At 36.4% G+C, this 20,912-nt stretch overlaps 1 protein-coding gene and 1 pseudogene across 2 annotated transcripts in view; both read left to right on the forward strand.

Moving 5' to 3' along the window:
* Rassf8 (Ras association domain family member 8) overlaps nucleotides 1–20,912 on the forward strand; it is a 121,340-nt gene that overhangs the window by 29,208 nt on the left and 71,220 nt on the right. The window contains exon 1 of one of the 2 annotated variants that reach the window (XM_047548963.1): nucleotides 12,014–12,113. The exons of the other annotated variant lie outside the window; for it this stretch is intronic. The gene's annotated coding sequence lies outside the window, so the exon portion shown is untranslated. Of the gene's footprint in view, nucleotides 1–12,013; nucleotides 12,114–20,912 lie in introns of those variants that run through there. 2 annotated transcript variants of the gene reach the window in all.
* On the forward strand, nucleotides 8,714–9,470 carry LOC124982402 (phosphoglycerate mutase 1-like; annotated as a pseudogene).

Genomic DNA, 20,912 nt, shown 5'->3' on the forward strand with positions numbered 1-20,912 from the left:
TAATGAAGTCAGTTCCTGATCTGGCATATTGGAGTGTTGGGCCTATATTTTCTTCTAGCAGGTTCAGGGTTTCTAGTCTAATACCTAGGTCTGTGATCTACTTTAAACTGACTTTTGTGTCATTTTGATGGAAATCGCATTGACTCTATCATGCTTTTGGTAGCATGACCATTTTGACAGTATTGATTCTGCTTGTCCAAGAACTTGGGAGATCGTTCATCTTCTAAGGTCTTCTTTGATTTCTTTCTTTAGTGTTCTTTAGTTTTCATTGTAGAGGCCCTTCACCCCATTTGTTGGATTGATTCCCAAGTTTTGTTTTGTTTTTGAGGCAATTGTGAATAGGATAGTTTTCCTAACTTCTTTTTCTTCATATTCATCATTGGAGTATAGGAATGGGATTGATTTATGGGGTTGATTTTGTATCCTGCTACTTTGCTGAATTCATTTATGAGTTCTAGAATTCTTCTGGTGGGATTTTTTGGGTTTTCTAAGTAAAAGATCATGTTGTCAGCAAACAGATAATTTGAGCACTTCTTTTCCTGTTCATATCCCTTTAATTTTCTTTTTTTGCCTAATTGCTCTGGCTAGAGAGAAATTTAACTGAACATGCATGATTTCAGGCAAATATCTTTTATTGTATGAAATTATAAGTACTGTGTATTTTCCAGACGTATCCATTAGGGAACTACCTTTTTAAATGATTTATATGCTGAATGATATGATGATCTATATCTTTTTCAACTTGGAATACAGAAGGCATATTAATCAGTTTTAAATAAATATGTTTGATGGTATATATAATATTTTAAATGAGAGATTGAGAATTCTTTAATAGCTTAAAACAATGACTTAAACAATAAAAATAGACTAAATTAATTGGTTAGAATATGAATTGCTGCATTCAGATTAAAAATAGCCATTACGCAAGTAGTCTTATCTTCCTGTCAGAAGTGTGGAACTTTGGGAGTGCTAGCTGAAATCACTACTTGGGGAGAAAAGAGCAAGTTTTTACCAGTGCACTGCTTGGGCTATGGCGTGGTCAGGAGACACACTGAGGCTCCCAGGGCTGGGTTCATAGGTACATGCCATTTAGTAACTGGGAGGCTTGGATCATAGTATTTTTTTTTAATTGGTTGTTTTTAGTTACACACCACAACAGAATCCATTTTGAATAATTATACAAGCATGGAATACTTCTTATTCTTATTAGAATCCCATTCTTATGGATGTACATGGTAGTGGGATTCACTGTGTTGTTTTCATATATGTACATGGGAAAATTATGTCAGATTCATTTTACTGTCTTTCCTTTTCCTATCCCCTTCTCTTCCCTCCATTCCCCATTGTCTAATGTGCTAAACTTCTGTTCTTACACACACACACACACACACACACACCCTTATTATGAGTTAGCTTCTACATATCATAGAAAACATTCAACCTTTGGCTTTTGGAGACTGACTTCTTTCCCTTAGCATGACAGTCTCTAATTCCATACATTTACTGGCAAATGCCATGAAGTTATTCTTCTTTATGACTGAGTAATACTCCACTATATACATATAGCACATTTTCTTTATTCATTCATCTGTTGAAGGGCCCCTAGGTTGGTTCCATAGCTTAGCTATTGTGAATTTAGCTACTATAAACATTGATGTGACAACGTCACTACAGTATGCTGATTTTAAATCTTTTGGATATATACCAAGGATTGGAGTCAAAGTGTGGATCATAGTATTTTAACTACCCTGTGCTTCTAGCTTCAGAAAATGAGGAAAATTCCTATTTCCTGGGATTGTTTAAGAGAATTCAATAAATTAATATGTATAAAGTAATTAGGTCAAAGGCTTGGTACATGGAAGGCACTATAAAATTGAAGTTTTGGGTGATTTTTTTTTCAACTCTGACTTTTAGCAAATGATTGTCCTGATGTCTATGACCCTGTAGCAGAACCTGCCTTCTGTCTTAAAGGGGTGAGATTATTAGCCTCCCAGCATCCCAAGTTGGATTCTATCCCACCCAGAAAGTAGGCATGATCTTGTTTTATATTCATTAGGTCTTCCTGCTCCAGGATCCTGCATGTCCCAGGCCATAGACATGTACCAGTGGCAGTTTTTAAAAGACAAATTGGTGTACTTATTCCTAAGAGACTTCTCTGCAGATGAAGAAACCATGGCTTAGGGGTTATAACTGCTCTAAGGCACATCACAACAGAGCTGGGATTAGGGTGTTTGCTGTGTCTGTACTAACTCCATAATGCACAGAGAAGGCCAGTTTTCTCCTTGGAGCCTGGATTTCATGCAGTATGTGTGACTTCACATTTCTTGGGTCCCCTGGATTGTCAGGCCCTAGAGGTTGCATAAGTCTACATGAGACCCATGATGAGCAGGCTCCCTCCAACTTCTGAGTCATCAAGACCATCCTGCTTCTTTGAGCACCTCTATTGGTTGCTCCTCTTACCTCAGTTTCTCTCTAAAGTGTGTAGGATCAGACATTTACTGACTTCTTCCATATTTCCTCTCTGACCTGGTGTTTCCAGTGATCATTGGCATCTTATGACTCTGACAAGGTTCCCTGTTACTTACTGCCTCATCTCCCCTCTTTGCCACCTCTTTTGTTTGCTTTAATCATTTTTCTTCCTTTGTTCATTCCTTTCCTCACTCATTTATTTTTACACTCTGACCCTTTTGTGTTTCTACCATTTTTCCTTTACCTGAGGCAGAATCAGACTCAACTTTTTGAGATAGCGCTAGGCAGCGAGTATTCATGACAGGAACTGACCAAAATCACTATAGTATGTGAACTACATTCCTGCCTATTCCTGCCTCCCAACTTTCTTTTGACTAGCTTGAGGCTAAATTGAACATTGTTAACTCAGCATTGTAGTTAAGAGCATATGCTTTCAATAAGGAGAAAGAGTGCATCAAAATTGAACACATACTGTGATATACTGTAACTCCAGGAATTATCTAAGGGCTTCCATTCATTCAGGCACTGTGGTAGGAAATGATAAGGTTTCAGAAACAGGTAAAGTACAAACTGTACACGTGCTTGGCTTAAATGATAATTAAATCTAAATATATTCTTTTCTTCAGTACAAGGTAACTTTTTATCGCTTATGCTTTTCTTTGAACTGAAATGAGGGCATTTATCAAGATTAACACACATTGTGAAACAACTCCATTTAGGAAATAAGGTAACTATTTAAAACATACTTGAACATTCCAACATAGGCTAGTAATTTTCTGTCCACCAACAGAGCATCCCTTACTGTTTGTGTGTGTATGTGACACGCACACACATGTATGTACACACATACATATCTTCTTAAATGTATGTGAAAGATTTTCTGTCAGCTCCGATTTTATAAGGAGAATGAAAATCATTGTCACCTGAAATTAATCAGTGTTATTTTTAAAAACGAAGTCCTTCCTAACATTTGAATTTACTCTTCTTTGTGGATTTTTAAAATAGTTTTCTGAGATCATTAGGCGGAATAAATGGGAAAAGTTTTAATATCTGTGCAGACACATCATGTCAAAACTGTCAGGTATTTACAAGCAATCTTAGGATTTCTATTATTGTCTGGTCTCAGTACTATTGAACAGATGGTTAATTCACACAATAAAGCTGGATAATCAAATCTCATGATCTAAGAAGAGGTTAACTAGAACAATCTAGTATTTAGAAAAATTTCCAGGACAACTAGGGAGTGTTGAAGGCAATCAACATTTGGGATTTCATTTGTGTTAATTAAAGTATATAACATAAAACTATAAGCTTGTTTGTTTTATTAGAATACTTTCTTTTTCACTTAAAAAAAATAGGACCACACCCTGTGAATGCTCCTTCCATTTGGGGGAAGAAGAAGAGAGATTTTCATCAGCTAGCCTTACTCATAGCTGCTTCAGGAAATGGCATATGGCATTCCTACTCTATCAGGACCTTCCTCCTGGCTGAACCAGATCCTAATTTGATGTGCCAGATTCTGTCCTAGGTGCTGGGACCATAAAGGAAAAACGAGACAGGGTTCCATGGCACAGTAGGGGAGTGAGTCTTGTCAGTAACAGTGCAGTGTGGAAACCACCCAAGACGCTTGTTAGTCTTTTTCAGAGAAACTATCTTCAGGAGTGCAGGTCACACCCTCTGTGAACTACCTTTGTGGTTAATTTCACTCAAGTTAAAAACTAGTTAACTTCTTTGAATTTTTCCTCTTCTTAGAAAGCAGTTCTTTGAGGGGTATATCTATGCCCCCAGAGCCCTCTGCAAACTCACTATGTCCCCCTACAGAGCTTTATACTTTCAGTGGTAGTAAAAAAAAGCTTTTTGATATTTCATTTATGGAAGGATCCTTCTTCCTCATCTGTTCTTCACATTTCTTTGTGTCCTAAAATTTTCATAAGTTTGAGTGTTGCTCTGAACACTGTGGTCTAGTCATGTGGGGATTTTGGGGGGTACCTAGGAGGGGTAGTTGTTATTGTTGTAATTGTATTCACTGGACTATACCAATGACCATACTGTTCTTTTTCAGTGCTTGTTTGATGTAAAGCTTTAATATGTCCTAGTATCACATCTGTCTGATATGTATTCTATAGCAAAACATGGTTAGTATTCATGTGATTGTGTTTGTCTTAATCTATACACACTTACCAGTTTGTGTTTTTCTTTTTTTCCACCAGTTTGTGTTTTTCTTTTTTCTCTTCTTTCCTTCCTTCTTGATTCAAATTGGAGTAATAAATCTTCAACAAAAGACACCTAGATAATTTGATGAATACCAATCAAAACTCTGAAGTTGGTTTTCAGAAAACAGCTTTCTGACACGTGAGATAGTGAAGTATTAGCCTGAGGAAGGAGACCCTATACAACTAATAATTCTATAGCTTATCTAGTAAAGTTTAGGAGTTGCACCTTTCAGATGGATGTAAACAGAAAGGATTACTTAGCTAATTAAACAGTAGTTAATCATATCCCTGTCTTAGTCTTAGTCTCCTGCTTTTCTGATTTCTTATGTGACATTTAATAATAAATCATAATACCAACAGGTTGCATTTCAGTTCCTTGTGGTTTATGAATAGTATATGAGGCCAAAGGCGGAAAGGTTCAGTAAAGAGTGTGAACACTTATTAAGAGAAGAATGGGATAGGTGAATTAACCTGGGATAGGAAACTGAGTTCAAATAAGGGCTCTCCAATTGAGTAACCATATGAACCTGAAAAGGTACGAAATCTTTTGAAATCTTGTGTATCCTCATCTTTAAAGTGGAAACTATAGAATTTACATTCACTACATTGTGTACAGTGTCTGAATTGCACAAAAAGTGGTGCCTGGTGCTAATTTACTGAGTATCTGTTGTTATTCTCTAGCACTAGTAACTCCATTCTAATCAAGTCACTCAATATTTCTGATCCTCAAGTTTGTCATCTGTATAATGAGACTATTAATATATTAATATGAAAATGCTAGAAAAAATATATAGTTACATACAGGCATGAGGGGCTATTTCATGAAGGCTTCCTGGATACCCACTAGTTATAAGTGATTTTTCTCTTATTTGAACTCTATTGTAACTTTTTCTCAAGTCCTTTGCTGCTTACCAAACATTTGGTATCATTGTTAATAGATATTAGTTATATCTCACAAATATTGCACAATTATTAGAAAGAAATTTACATCTTCCTTTTTCTATTTCAAATATAGGGCCTTGGTAAATTTTATTTTGTAATTAATTTTTGTTATCATTGCCCTCTGCTTTTCCAAATTCATATAGCTCATAGCATCATAATGGATTTGTTTCTGCAAGAAGTCAAGGTATTATTGCTATAATTTTATTGTGTTGATATTTCATATGGGTTATTTAAAACCTAAGATTCCTTTCTTTTTAACATTGTATATTGCTTTTAGCAGAATGGCGTTATATTTGAATGTATGCTAGTGAATTTTGGTGTCAAAAAAGGGAAGAAAAGCACTTTAAGTATCCCACCCTTTCCTTTTTTTGCATATTTTTGTTTTTAATTTATTTTGTAGAGACTAAGAGATATCACTTATGAAAATAAGCTATCACATCTTATCTGTAACTGAATATTTAGAATTTCAGATGAATTTTCTCTTTCCAATAAAAAGAAATATACAGTTTGCTTGTTTTAAAACTTTCCAGGCATATTGAAATCCTCCAAAACATCCTGTTTTTTTCTTATCTGATCTAGAATATTTGAACAATCAGAGCTATGAACTCTTTTCTCATTTCTTGAATAACAGAAAGAAATGCCACTGTTGTCCATTGATTGTCCCTCCTTTGGATCTACTTTGGAGTAAGGAAACATGCCTAACAACTCATAAACAGTCATTAAGAGATGTCTACCAGGATATGAAAGATTTGCATCCTTTACCTCTTTTGTAAAAATGGAAGGAAAAGGCAGAACTCCTTGGAAACTGGAATTTATCTTGCTTGAGTTGTACTTGAATATTCTATTTCGCTTGTATCCAGTGTTTAGGAATCACAATAACCCAATATTAATTAATTCATCAATTATTTCTACTTGCATTCTTATAAACTAATTTAAATGAAAGTCATGTAAGTGGTAATAAGTTTATTAGTTAGTTATTGCTGCATAACAAGTTACCCCAGACTTAGAGACTTAAAACAGTACTTTTTAAATCTGGCATAGTGTCTTTGATCAGGAATCCAGGAATGGCCTAGATGGATGACTCTGGATCAGTGTCTTTTACGAAGTATGAATCCAAATGCTGTGCCAGCTTGTACATAGTCTATATGAAGGTTTGACTAGAGATGGATGATCCACTTCCAAAGTGGCTCATCCCCATGCCTGACAAATTTGCACTGGTTGTTGGCAGGAGGCCTGAGTTCCTCACCACATGGATCTCTCCATAAGACAGCTTAAACATCAGCATAACATTGGCTGACTTATCTTAGGGTAAGTGATAAAGAGAACAAGGTGGAAGTTGCCATGTCTTTTATGACATCATTTCCACAGGATCCTCCTGGCTGTTCAAATTAACTCTGCTCATTATGGGAAGAGAATATACAGGGTGTTAAAGCATTAGGAGGGGATTTTTGGGAACTATCTGGCTACTGAAGCAGAATATCTAATCTTTGGTACATTTATATAAGTGTCCAACTAATGTGTGAATACTCTTGAGTTTTACTGAAAATAATGTAATTGTTGGAATACAAATTTCTTATTTTTTTCCTTTACCCCAATTACACATTATTGGTCTCTCTCAACTACTATTTGTATGACACATACCTGTTTCTTAGAAACATAGTTATAGGAGAATTATATCTAGGTAAAAGAATCATTTAGCTCAGCAGGGCTTTCACTGAGGATAACGTCAGTACCTCCATTTTATAAAAGTCTGAATCAATCAAGCCTTCAGTGAATATTTATTGAAAAACTCTTTAATGTGGTAGATATTATAAATGCAGGTATCAGTACAAAAATTTTCTGTCCTCCAAAAGAGGCAAGCTGTTAATTATATTTTTTGCTAAATATGATAATACAGGTACAGTTGTTGAAGCTCATAGGTTCATACTTCAATTTATTTTAATTCCTGGTTCCCCTGTATATTAGTGGTATAGCCTTTCTGTTTTGTTTTCTGATTATTCCCTTGTTACAGCTTACTTACCTCATTGGATTATTGTGAGCATTCAGCAAACAGTGCCAGTGAGTACCAAGGGTAGCTACTTGGGAATACCTGGTGTGACTAATTTGGATGCGGGAAGGTTTTCAGGGACTGGTAAGAAGACATTTGAGCTATCTCTTGTAGAGTGAGTTGGAGTTTGAGCCTGGGTGTGGGATTCCAGTGTGGAACAGAGCATGAGGTTGGAAGCAGAGCAGTGGGGAGGCAGGGGCATGCCTTGTGGTGACTTCAGGAGAACAACTGTAGATGAGCTTTCACAATGACATGAAAAGATGCAAAAGGTCTTCTGTAGAATACTCAGCACATCATAAATATTCTAAAATTGTCATTTAAATTTCTTATTGCCTTCCTAATACTCCCAAAATTGCTAAACCTTATGTATTTGTGGTTACAAAGTATTGTCACCGGAGTTACAGAAGATATTACACCACCACTCCACAAAAGGCAAAGTTGGAACCTTTTTATGGAGGCTTTCAAAAGCAATTAAATGATAGGATTTGATATGTTTTTGCTTGGTTTGTTTCTGAAGTGACCTGACTGAAAGGTAAAATGTGGAATTAGTAGTTAGCATGGTTGTAGTCATCAAGGGGGAAACAATTAGTGCCTGAAAAAATGGGGGGACAGGTGCATAAAAGCCTAGTCCCACTCTTTCCCTTCAGATTTGGCATTTCCCATGTGCATCCTACAGCACATTCCTAGGACCCCAGCAGAAGTGGTACACCCCCTATCCCATCCCAGAGAGCCTTGACTCATTCAGAGTTTTGCAATTATAAATCTAAAAATGAGTGCTATTAATGTCAGCATATGTGTAAATTGGTACATTTTGGTTTATATATGAAGTAGTAAACACCATGATCTTCTTTCCCTTTAAGTGTCTGAATCTGATGATAACTTTATTTTGTGAACAAAAGAAGATAATGATTGTCAATTTTAGAAACTCCCTTCTCAGTTGCTCATTCCCAACTCCCAAACCTTTTCTTGAAAACAAAACTAAAAAGAGATGAGACTTTAAAGAAAAAAACAAGAGTCAGCGCTGCATCCTCACCACTCCGCCATGGCTGCCTACAAGCTGGTGCTATTGGGCTCGTCGAGAGCGCCTGAAACCTAGAAAACCGCTTGAGCGGCCGGTACGGCCCCAACCTGAGATGGTGGGCCACGAGGAGGCCAAGCGCGGCAGGCGGCACTGCGAGATGCTGACTATGAGTTTGACATCTGCATCACCTCAGTGCAAAAAAGAGCAATCTGAACCCTCTGGACAGTGCTGGATGCCATTGACCTGATGTGGCTGCCAGTGGTGAGGACTTGGCTCCTCAATGAGCAGCACTATGGCGGTCTGACTGGCCTCAATAAAGCAGAAACTGCTGCTAAGCATGGCGAGACCCAGGTAAAGATGTGGAGATGCTCCTATGATGTCCCGCCACCTCCAGTGGAGCCAGATCACCCCTTCTACAGCAATATCAGTAAGGATTGTAGGTATGCAGACCTCACTGAGGATCAGCTGCCTTCCTGTGAGAGTCTGAAGGGACACCATTGCCAGAGCTCTGCCCTTCTGGAATGAAGAAATTGTCCCCCAGATAAAGGAGGGGAAACGGGTTCTGATTGCAGCCCATGGCAACAGCCTTTGGGGCATCATCAAGCATCTGGAGGGTCTCTCTGAAGAGGCCATCATGGAACTGAACCTGCCAACTGGTATTCCCATTTCTATGAACAAGAACTTGAAGCCCATCAAGCCCATGCAGTTCCTGGGACATGAAGAGACTGTTTGTAAAGCAATGGAAGCTATGGCTGCACAAGGCAAGGCGAAGAAATAAAGGCAAATAGCAGACTATTGTACCAAGGAACACCCTGCTCATCCATTCCTTTGCACCTCTCTCCTGCACACTATAGGCATCTTAAGTTGTAGCTGCAGATGGGGACCAGTAGCTCCCATTTTAATTTTAGCATTTTTGTCTCCTGCACCCACTCCCTTTGTAGATTCTAGTCAGAATAGCACCTCTGGGGCACAGATTCTCAATCCAAGCCCAGGGAAGCCTCCTTGTATCCAGAAATGTTGAGGTAGTAGTTCTGGTTTTTTTCTTAGTGATTGTTTAAGGACCTGCTTGAGAAGGGGATGGGGAGGAACTGTGCCAAGGCATGACTAATGAGAAGAAGCCAGAGAAGAGAGCCTATTTGTGTTTCCAAGAGTCAACGTTCTGCACTCTTCTGTAGTCAGGTCACTGTCTGGGGAAGTGGGTGGCAGGGGGTTCTAGTCATTCCAGTGGAATATGAATGTAACCTACATGGTGATTTAAGAAAAACAACTCTTTCCTCCCTGACCTCAGAAGAGCTGGCTCCAGAAGGTTGGGATCAACTCTGAATTGTTTGTTACATTTACTTTCACAAAAAGAAGGAAAAAAATACACACACACACACACACACACACACACACACACACACACTAAACAAAACCCTCTGGGGCTTCTAGTGGTGGTTGGTCCCACATGTGGTCACCAGAAAGTAAGCCATTCCTCACACCAATATGGGATAAGCTCCTTGGCCTGTAAGGTGTAGGAGTGTATCTCGCTATGTATCCAAGAGAATCCCTCCTCTGCCTTGTTTGTGGCAGTGAAATGCCTCTTGAGCATGTCCCAAGTGTCTTTCACTGTGTTTGATTTCTGAGTCATGTTGCAGTTGCTTGGCCCTGCCACACAGGCCCAGTACTCATTTTAAGCATAACTATACTAAATCTTTTTCCAGATCAGTATAATAAAAGGAGTGATGTGCAATAAAAAAAAAAAAAAAGAAAGAAAAAAGAAAGAAAAAAACAAGTAGGAAGAGATTTTGATTAGGTTAATAAAAATACTTTGCCAGAAAGGCTAGATTCCAGTAACATCCAGGCCCAAGAATGGGAGTTAGGGCGGTGGTTGGTCCACTCAGCCTCTTCTCGCTTGCTTCCAATTGGCCACACAGTCATCTTCCTTGTGTTTTGGACACCACTTTCTTGGACAGGCCGTCTTACCAAGCACTTGGTTCTCAGAAGTGTGAATATCTTGTTTACTTCGGAGGGAAGGAGGTCTATATGAAGGCTGTCTGCCAGCATCTAATACATTGGGATGAAAAGGAATGCTGTCATTTCTGTAATATCTAGTTGGCTTAAAGCATGCGTATTATCATTAGGGGGAAATCCTGACTCTCTTTTTCTTCTAAAATGTGGGAGCAGACACTAATAGACCCTTAATACATCACAATTGTTAACACTATATACAAAATAATCAGGAAGCAAATGGCATTTTTGTAGCAACTATTAAGTTACATGAAGTGTTAGTTTAGTAAGGGATTTGGAGACAATGTCTCCATTCAGGGAAGTAGCTGCTGTCCAGGGAGAACCTGACTATGGAAAGGCAAAACTGCTGACTGACTTGCCCCTCCCTCAGTGGTGTTTGAAATTTATGTGTTTTCTTCAGTTTTGCATCAGATTTAGGGTCCACCAGTTCTTTTTCCTTAAGCTATTTCTAATTTAATATTTCATAACATTTCGTGACTAAGAATTTAAGAACTGAAATACTTTTGGGTGGTACATTCTATTCATAATAAAAAGTTGTTCAGTGACAGGTTATATTTTTTAAATTGGTTGATAGAAGATGGTCCTGTTTCTAAAGTAAACTTTTCTATAAATAAGTGCAGAAACATAGTCTGAATATGGCAGACATAAGAATTGCGTCAATTCCCATCTTGTGGCCAAGATTTCTTCCCTAAGCTTTCTTTATAACTAACTTTGTGGCAGAGCTTCACATTCTCACAGCATTAGGCAATAAAGTGGTCAAGAGAAATGGTGCAAGTTTCCCTCCTCTTAGGTTGAGCAGTGGTAGTAATGTGTACTCACCATGGAAAAGTGTGGCATGTTTTTATTTGTGCTTGTTAGGACTGAAAACCTGAGATCTCTCCTCCAACTTCATTTTTAGCCCTGGCTTTAGGCAATTTTCCAAATGTCTAACTGCTTACTGCTTTCAAGAAATTGTTTTGGTATTGCAGGGAGCTTTGGTCAGGAGAAAAGAAGGCCAGAAACCTTCCTAGAACACTACAGTCCATCCAATGACCTTTTTAAGAAACAACTGAAATTCCTTTTTCAAAGGCACAAAAATGTTAATTGAAACCAAACAGAAAACAAATCCATCCCACAAGTGCTGCTGTTCAAATGACCAGGACGTGGGGATGGAGCTGGGGAGGGTGGAAGGAAAATTATCCTTGGGAATATTATTTGAAGCTCCAAGCTTATATATTTTGCTCTTTAATGGTCTTGAGTTACAATGGGATGATTTCACAGTTTTAAGATAAAAATTAGCCAGGACTGTAAGACCACTGTGTACCTTTTCAGGTGCCTGTGTAGCTCCTCCCAGAATATCTGCCTGGTGCTCTGCCCTTCCTCAATACTACCTCATATTGGCTCTGGCTCAGACAGACTCCTGCGTGCTGAGGTGAGTAAGAAAACTCGTCCGCTTTACAAGCATCCTAGAAACAGCTTCTCTTTCAGTGACATTCATAGGTATATTCTCTGGCGAACTCAGGAATCATTTGTAAGATGTTTATTTTGAAAAAATACAAAGTATGGTTAGTGATAGTCTGACCACCATTTTAGAATTTCTTATTCTAAATTTGTGATGTCACTAAAAGCATCTTAAAACATGCTTTAGGGTTCGATTTTGGAAGTTTTGGGGATAGTGTACCACTGCTCTTAGGCTTTCTGAGCATCATATGCTGATGCTTTGAATTGGTGGTCTCTTCCAAAGCAGAGAAGTGTTATCAGCAGGAAGAAGTTAGAAATCCTTGATGACTAACTGGTTTTTCTTTTGATTCTCCATAATTCTGATGTCTGAAATATCCCATGGTTTGAACTTTGATCTCTTCAATAATGTCTACAGTTGACTTCATTAAGTAAAATGGAGCACAATATCTCTTTAGGTAGAGAATCAAAATGTGTTTCACTTGTGTGCTTGCTATGTGTGATCTCTTTTCTCTTGAACATTGAAGTGACTTGTTGGTCCCAGAAGGGAAAATAATTTGACCTCGTTTGTACTAAGTGAATCATTTATGAATAAACTGTTCACATTTTACAGGTGAATAAACAGTTTAAGGGCACCAACCAGTGTGCTATCTCATAAATTCCTTAGTCCCTCATTTGCAAAAACTATTGGCTATATGATGGCTCTCAAAGGCCTCACATAAATTAATCTCCCTGTGGAACAAAAAAGAATAACCTTAGAGTCTTCAAGTAATTGTGAGATTATGCGGAGGGACTCCTAAAACTGTAGGACCATATCCTCACTGGTTTAGTTCTCATATATATCCTGCTACAGTGCTTGTGGCATTAGCAATAATCGTAACTACAAGGCCACAAATGTGGAGTACAAGACAGGGATTCTAATAAGACAATTTTGTCATATCTGTGTGAGAGCTAAAAAGTCCTAGTGAAACCCTATTCATAATTTCCTGCTATTTATAATATGTTTTGAAGAAGACAATCATAAGGGAAAAAATAAAGGGCTACGCAGCTCTTCATTAACTTAATTTCTCTGTGTGGTTGGAGAGTTACTTAAATTTTAGATTTAGCTTCCATTACTGTTGAAGCTATGCTATGAGCTTTCCGTTATACACTAATTATTTTCTATTTAGGAGGATTTGTGTGTAAGTTACCTCAATGGGATGATGGTTCAGACTTAGTGTTTAGGAATTGTGTGGATTTGGGTTTGAACATTTCAGTTATTTGGTTTCTCTGGAGTACTCAAAATTACCCTGGTGGGAATTGTATGGGTTGCTTGGAGTTTGCTGCTGAAGAATTTACATGATTGCTGATTCCTCTCAAATGCTCAGTATTTCAAGATTATCAGCCTTTGATTTTTAACTTACAGTGCAAGGAAACTCCTTTATCTTTCTGATTTTTTTTCTCTTTTTCAAAGGAAGTTTTGTTTGTTTTAAATAAACCAAGGGTCTGCCAGAGCTGGGCTATAGATATGTGAGAAACTTAGAAAGCTTTAAAGCCTATGAGGGCTTCTGAAGAAACTGTCTCTCCTTTTTCTGATGAAGTATCTAATTTTGATAATGTTAACTTTGATGGGTAACAAAACCAACTTTGAGGTCTCATTGTTACTACGCTGTAAAACTGTCTTACTTTTTTTGTTTCATGGAGGTACTGTGAATTTTTAGTGTCTTAAAATCAAAATATCTCTATTAAATCACATTTTCTTCATGAGGATGCAGTTCCTGTTCAGTTCTTTTTTTTCTAGAAAATGATGATGAGAATTATTCATACTGTATTTAAACAAGGCACTTTTGTTAGGTTTATAAATCTGAAACTATGAGAACGAACTTGAAAGCCTGTATTTTGTGTAAAAAGGCAGATTAGGTAAAACAGTAAATCTTACAGATTGTTTTTTTCTTTGCATTTCTCTGTGTTCAAAATAAGTTATAATTTTCCTCCAACCCTTTTCCTGGTACCTTCCTGTAAAAAGCATTAGTGAAGAAAAAATAATGATAAACAGGGCTTAACTCCATAACCTTCTTTCAAAACTGCCTTGCAAGTAATATCACCTAGTTTCTGGAATGAAGCATATGGTAGTAATGTACTGTGCTTCTGCCTGGGAAGTAGTTTCAAAATACTCTCAATGTTTCATATTTTAAACTGTGTGTTTATGTTCACCTTTGGTTTTCTGTCTATCTTATTTTAATGGAAATTATTTTTCCATTAAAAGTCAATTATGTTTGGTTTTAAGGGGTTAGATAAGGATATTTCTAAATAAAACTTTTAAAGAGATGTTTAGTGTGTTAAAATCATTTGTGCAAACAGATTTTAGAATGCTGAAAGTGAGGGCTGGGGATATAGCTCAGTTGGTAGAGTGCCTCCCTTGCAAGCACAAGGCCCTGGGTTCAATCCCCAGCACCACAAAAAAAAAAAAAAAAAAAAAAAAAAAAAAAAAAAAAAAAAAGAATGCTGAAAGTGATCTTCCAGAGAAGCAACTGGGTAGAGAAAGGGTGGCATTTTCTTTCTGTAAATTAAGTTGTCATAGTAATTTGCATCAATACACATACTTAGAATACAGGCCTGAAGAATTTCAGTAACAATAAACATTCCAGTTGCATTCATCATCATTTTTTTTTAACCAAAAAAGGAATGATCCATTGTGACCCAAGTATTTTATTTCTGTTTAGAAGATGGAGAGCAGTTTGTCAGTTTTAGCACTTTGGTACTTTGTTGGTAGAGTAAAACTGAAAAGTTCAGCTGTTTTTATTTGAGATGGACAATTTCTGATGATGTGTCACTAATTTTTTCAGGTTTCAAGATAGGTTCAGTATAATGTTTATTGAATAAAATTTGAAAAGAATCACAATTGGGTGAGAACTGAAGAAATTGTCATATCTATTTGTTAACATGCAAGTCTAATATGAAGTGTATTCGAATGTGGTTTTCATGGAGAAATTTAAGAAAGTTATCACTTTCTTAATGTCAACTTGTTAATATTTTTACTTTATGACATATCACACTAGTCAAGTTTATTATCCAGCATACAGTAATATGTATTTTGTATTTTAAAAGTTTTATTTTTACTTGTAAAATAGAAATTTGTATTCAGGCATTATTTTGAAATGTCCTGGCAAAGTAGGATTAGGATATTGTTTCCAAAGAGAAAACTTTTTTAAGGATTTGCTTCTTTTTTGCTTTCTGTAAGACTGCTAACCAAGATTATTCTCTTTAAGCAAGGAATATTAGGAGAAATAAAGAGTTAAGAAGGTGTGTCTGTGCATGCATGCATATACACATCTATGTGTGTCCAATCATTTTAAGAAGTTGGAAAATAAATTGGAGGATTTTATGACCAGGATAATTTGTGATAAAATGTAAAAAAATTCATTTACTGGGAAAATGTGAGGGAAAATAAAATCACCCATTACTTCACCCCATTACCTACAGAGATAATCCACTGTTAATATTTTATGGAAAGTATCCCAATTTTATAAACAAAATTTATATTAAGCTGTCAATACTAAAATACTAGTGGTAGTAAAACATTAGTACCATGCTTGTTTTCATCATTGCTATCTAAAAACAACACTAAAATATCTAGCCCAGTGTATTAAGTAAAAAAAGAAAAAAAAAAAAAAAAAAAAAAAAAACCCAGGGGAACAGGGTGAATAACAGACTATTGGGAAGATAAAACTATTTCCATTTAAAAATGTCCAAGACAACTGTAAGTAACAGTTTAATAAGGTTCAATTATAAATAACATAAATATCATGATCTTTTGTATGTAGTAACAATACACCAATTAGAAAGTGAGAAGAAGGGAGCTGGTTTATAGGAGCCACAAAAATATGCTAAGGATTAAGTTTTATAAGATGCAGATTGCCTATGGAAGGAAACTATTGTACTACTCTGGGAAGATGAAGAGACTGTTTCCGGATAGAAAAACAACTTGTTAGTTATTTTTAATATATCTGTGTTGATTTGTAAGTTTAGTACAATTACAGTCAAAATCTCAGTAGGGATTTTTCACAGGTCAGTGATTGCAAATTTCATTTTATATGATAACAGGTCAGTGATTGCAAATTTCATTTTATATGATAAATAAGAGCCAAAATGTTTCTAAATAAGAATAATGAAGGGAAAATTGCAGTGCTGAATAATAACTTAAAAAAGGAGATTGTGAAGTCCTGGGTTTGATTATCAGCACCACAAAGTAAAAAGCAGGGGTGTGGGACTGGGGGTATAGTTTGATAGTGAAGCACTTTGCGCATGTGTAAGGCCCTGGATTTGATCTTTGATCCTTAGCACTAAAGGGGCCTAGAGGTATATCTTATAGCTAGAGTACATGCTTTGCATGTACAAGCCCTGGCTTCAGTCCTCAGCTAACAAAAAAAAAAAAAAAAAATACTGTGATACTGATAAAACATATAAATACTTGGAGCAGTATAGAAAGCTCAGAGGAATGTTGAATTGCTAAAAATGCCATTGCAAATAATGAATATAAAATGTAATATACTAGAAGAGAATGTCCATGAATATCTGATCTTGGATTTGGGAAGGATGTAGTAAAATACAGAAGCAAAAGTGAAAACACGGGAATGATTCATGCATGTAATTACTTTCAAAATAAATAAATATTGTATATATCACATCACAGAAAGACAAACAATTACTTGGGAAAAGTATTCATGTATTTATATTCTTTTAATAAGTAGACCACAAACTATATAAAGTTGACCAAATGTCTTAAGATTTCATCATATACTTTTTGGGGAGAAAAACATATAAAGATTTATTTATTTGAGAAGGGACTGTTCACAGAATTGAATAGCAAAAGGATCATCAGAGTCTCTGGGTAGTACTGAACAGACTGAATTCCTAAGCTGCCATCAAAAAAAAGAATACAAATTAACGTTGACTTAAAGTTTGTTTAGTCTTCATATTGTGATGAATACCTGTGTAACCAGTATCGTGCTTCTGGAGGTGTGGGGCCCAGCAACCCTGGGAATGATGAAGAGTAGTTTGTCCCCATCGTAGTTTGTTTTGTTCTGTTATAGCACAATACCTGAGACTGGATAACCTGTAATGATTAGAAATCTATTGGCTCACAGTTCTGGAGACTGGGAAGGCCAAGATCAAGGTAAAGCACATCCTTGGTGCATGGTCATGTGGTTGTAGGTGAGAAGAAATGAGACAGAGCAAAAGAGAGATAAAAGGGCACCAAACTCACATTTATTTATTTCTCTCCTGAGTGTAATAACAGCCTAATTCATTCATGATGGTGGAACCCTCAGTCTAATCCCCTCTTAAAGGTAACATCTCTTAGCACTGTAGTACTGATACATGCTAATTAAATTTCAATATGAGTTTTAGAGGGGAGACATTCAGGTCCTAGCAATCTCTGTGTTTAAATTTCTACCTCTTTCCCTGTGCCTATTATATCAGTGTCACTGTAGTTTAAATTTTCAAATACCGATTGTCCATGACATTGAAACAAACTTGCAAAGTCTTTGTGGATTAAGTGGGATAAATAGGACAATTACTTTAATTCCATAGCCTTTTAATGCATTATTGTTTGCCTCCCATCCTGACTCCACTATTAAGATGAGCAATTCCACCTGGGCAAGGAATTTTTAGAAAATATACCCAGGTTGAGATGTTGTGCTTTTGAAGTTTAAGTATTACTTTCTTGAATATGTTTGTGGTATTCTTCCTGAACATGGCTATTCAAAGGATCTGGGTCTTTTTCTAGCAGTATTTATGGATTTGCTGACATTTCCAACCAGTTTGTGACTAGGATTAATTTTGATTTCTGGTGCATAAAACCTTAGAAAGGTCAGAGTGTGCCACCCCAGCACAGCCTTGGACCTATCTCATCACAGGGCATAGACTGCTAAGGTAAGCATGGTCAGACAGTATCCTGGTCTGCTCTCTAAAGAGTCACAGTTAATTACATATGAACCACTTTTAAGTTTAAATAAAATTTGATTTTATACTACTTGAAACGGTTTTCAGATTTGTTTGATTTCCTCTTAGAAGGCAAAGATTGATTACTAAAGAAAATTCGCAACACATATCTGATACCTTGTATTTTTTTGAAATTCTAGAAAAGAAGGTTTTTAGTAAAAGCAAAGTATTAGTCATTGTCTAAGTAAAACAGTTGCTCATTTAAAATAGTAATACTGTAAGTTTAGTGTATTAAAAAAAACATAAAATGAAAAATAAAATGATCTCTTCCTTTAGAATTTTGTTTCCTTTCAAGGTAACCATTGTTAATAGTTTCTTGGGTATCTTTGCACTGCAAAGATGCACTCATACAACATATATTTATGTCTTTAAATTTATAGTGATAGGGTGCATATGTGTGTGCATGTTTGTCTTTCTTTTACCCTAGATTCATTACAGATTTACTTCTTCAATGACCAGAATAACCTTTTATGAATTTTTTGTTTTTATTTAGTTATACATGACAGTAGAATGTATTTTGACAGACCAGAATAATCTTAATGGTGAGATTATTGGCTTGAGAGTTCAGTAAATGTTTCTTACTGCTTTGCATTCTTACATTTGACTGAGTTTGTAAAAATTAGGTCAGTATGTAACTGATAGATGTGGGTCAACAATTGATTCAATTCCTGACTGCACCAGTGACGGTCCTCTTAGTCGAGTCATTCTAGGCCTGATTTCTCTCCCTGGCTGTTGAGAAAGGATCTCTATCTACCTGAGTGCAGTATGGAAAATATAATACAGAATTAAAATGCAAGATCATTTTTTGTAAGATTCAATAAGAAAACTTCACAAAGATGATATCTTTTGCTCCTGGTACTGGGATTAAACCCAGGGCCTCACACATGCCAGACAAGCTTTCTACCACTGAGCTACATCCTCAGTCCAAAGGTGATATCTTTCATCTAAAGTGGACCTTGTGAAAATTATAAAGGTAGTATAGGGTGGAATCCATGGTTTCTCCCTTTACAGAACATTTAATATCACTGTTAAGAAGGTTCACAACAGATAGAGAAAATACAGGTTTTAATTGTCTTATAATACCATGTTATACCAATCGTCCCACTTACTTCCTCTCACACTCCTCCTTTTATTCTTCCTCTCTCTCTTAGATCCATTTAAGGTAACTTGCTCCTTAGAAAGTTTAGGGAAACATGTCTTGAACCTCTCTTTTCAATGCTTGTGATAGTCTCCATATGATCTTGCTTAGTCCAGAGTTCTGTCTCAAGTGGGCAGTCCTCAGATGTCTTTGACTTACCACCAGGTGTGGTCTTTGGTTTTGCCCAGTTAAATCTTTCTCTTTCATTTCTATTAAACACACATATGCTTGCATGGGCATACACACACATCCCAATTAGTAGATTTGCCAAGGATCTAAGAGAGGAAAGGGGCACACATTGCAGCAGGAAGGGCAGCTTTGATTTCTTCCTGGCATCTGGCTTTATCCTTATCATTCATCTTCTCTGTCATTCCTATCTTTCTGTATGTTCCAAGGTTCATTGTCTATGTTCTGTAGTTTCAGGAATTGCCATATATCATCTGGGATCATCAGTTGAGTACAAGTTGGCTTCTCAAGTTAATTAAGGTTGACTTTATGTGCTCAGTTTCACAAAGGTATCTCTTAGGTCTCTAAGAACTCCAGTCTTCTTACTTAAAATATTAAATATAAGAATATCTGTTTCATTGATTGCTTGAACACTAAATTATATATGAAAAGAACCTGGCATATAAACTAATAAAGTCATCATTTTTATTAAAATAGTAGTTTTTCCCCAAAACTTCAGTCTTGATGTAGACTTAGGTTACATTTTTTTTAATGTAAGTAGGCTTTCACTGTTTTATACTTAGAGACAATTGTTCAAATAAGACACATTGAAGAGTGAAATATAAGGTGTTATTGATAATTACATGGGGATAACAACGTAAACTGTACCATTCCAGTACTGTTCCAGGACGCATGTTCACTCCGTATATACCCCTAGTTTTTGACTCATGGAGCGTGCTCAGAGATAAGGGCCCTTTGTTCATTGAGTATTTGGGCACTGTGGAGTAGTGGGCATGTGGGACAAAGCAAGATCACATTCTTTTTTCTGAACTTTAGTTCTTACTCATTCAATTGAGGTTAACAATACCTATCTCCAGATGGCTGTAGATATTACATGAAATTGTGATCTCATAAACCATGGTGTCTGGAAATTGGACACCTGCTAGTTCCTTCCTCCATTTCTGCAATTTGCCTTAGCTGATGACTAGGTTTTGTGTATAGATGTTTCTGTTGCATTATGTACTTCCTACACTTTCTTAGTTTATCTGTGTAGTCCATTTTATTGTATGAACTTGTCATTCTGAGAGGTAGTAGTCATAGCTAGCTGCATATGATTCCCCAGTGGAGAGTTTGTCTATATTGTTTCAATCAAATATTTCTTGACATTGAAAGGTGTGAATCACAGTGTTCAGTAATACACCCATTTCTCCCGGTGAGCTTCCCTTTTGTGATATCCTTCCTTTTATTGTTGTGTAAGTGGTTAAAATACTGTTTTGTAAATATTTCATGTATGAATTTTTATATGCATTTAATACAGACTTCAGGTGAATCAAAGGCACTTTTTGCACACAACTATCCATTGGGTTTCCTACCTGGCAAGAAAGTCTATCTGAACTTTGAAAAGTGATGGAGTAATTCATAATGTACTCACCAGATATGGTTTTCTTATGATGTATGAATAACTTCCAATAGTAATACCAAATAGAC

Source organism: Sciurus carolinensis, chromosome 4, assembly GCF_902686445.1.
Source record: "Sciurus carolinensis chromosome 4, mSciCar1.2, whole genome shotgun sequence".
NCBI lineage: Eukaryota > Metazoa > Chordata > Mammalia > Rodentia > Sciuridae > Sciurus > Sciurus carolinensis.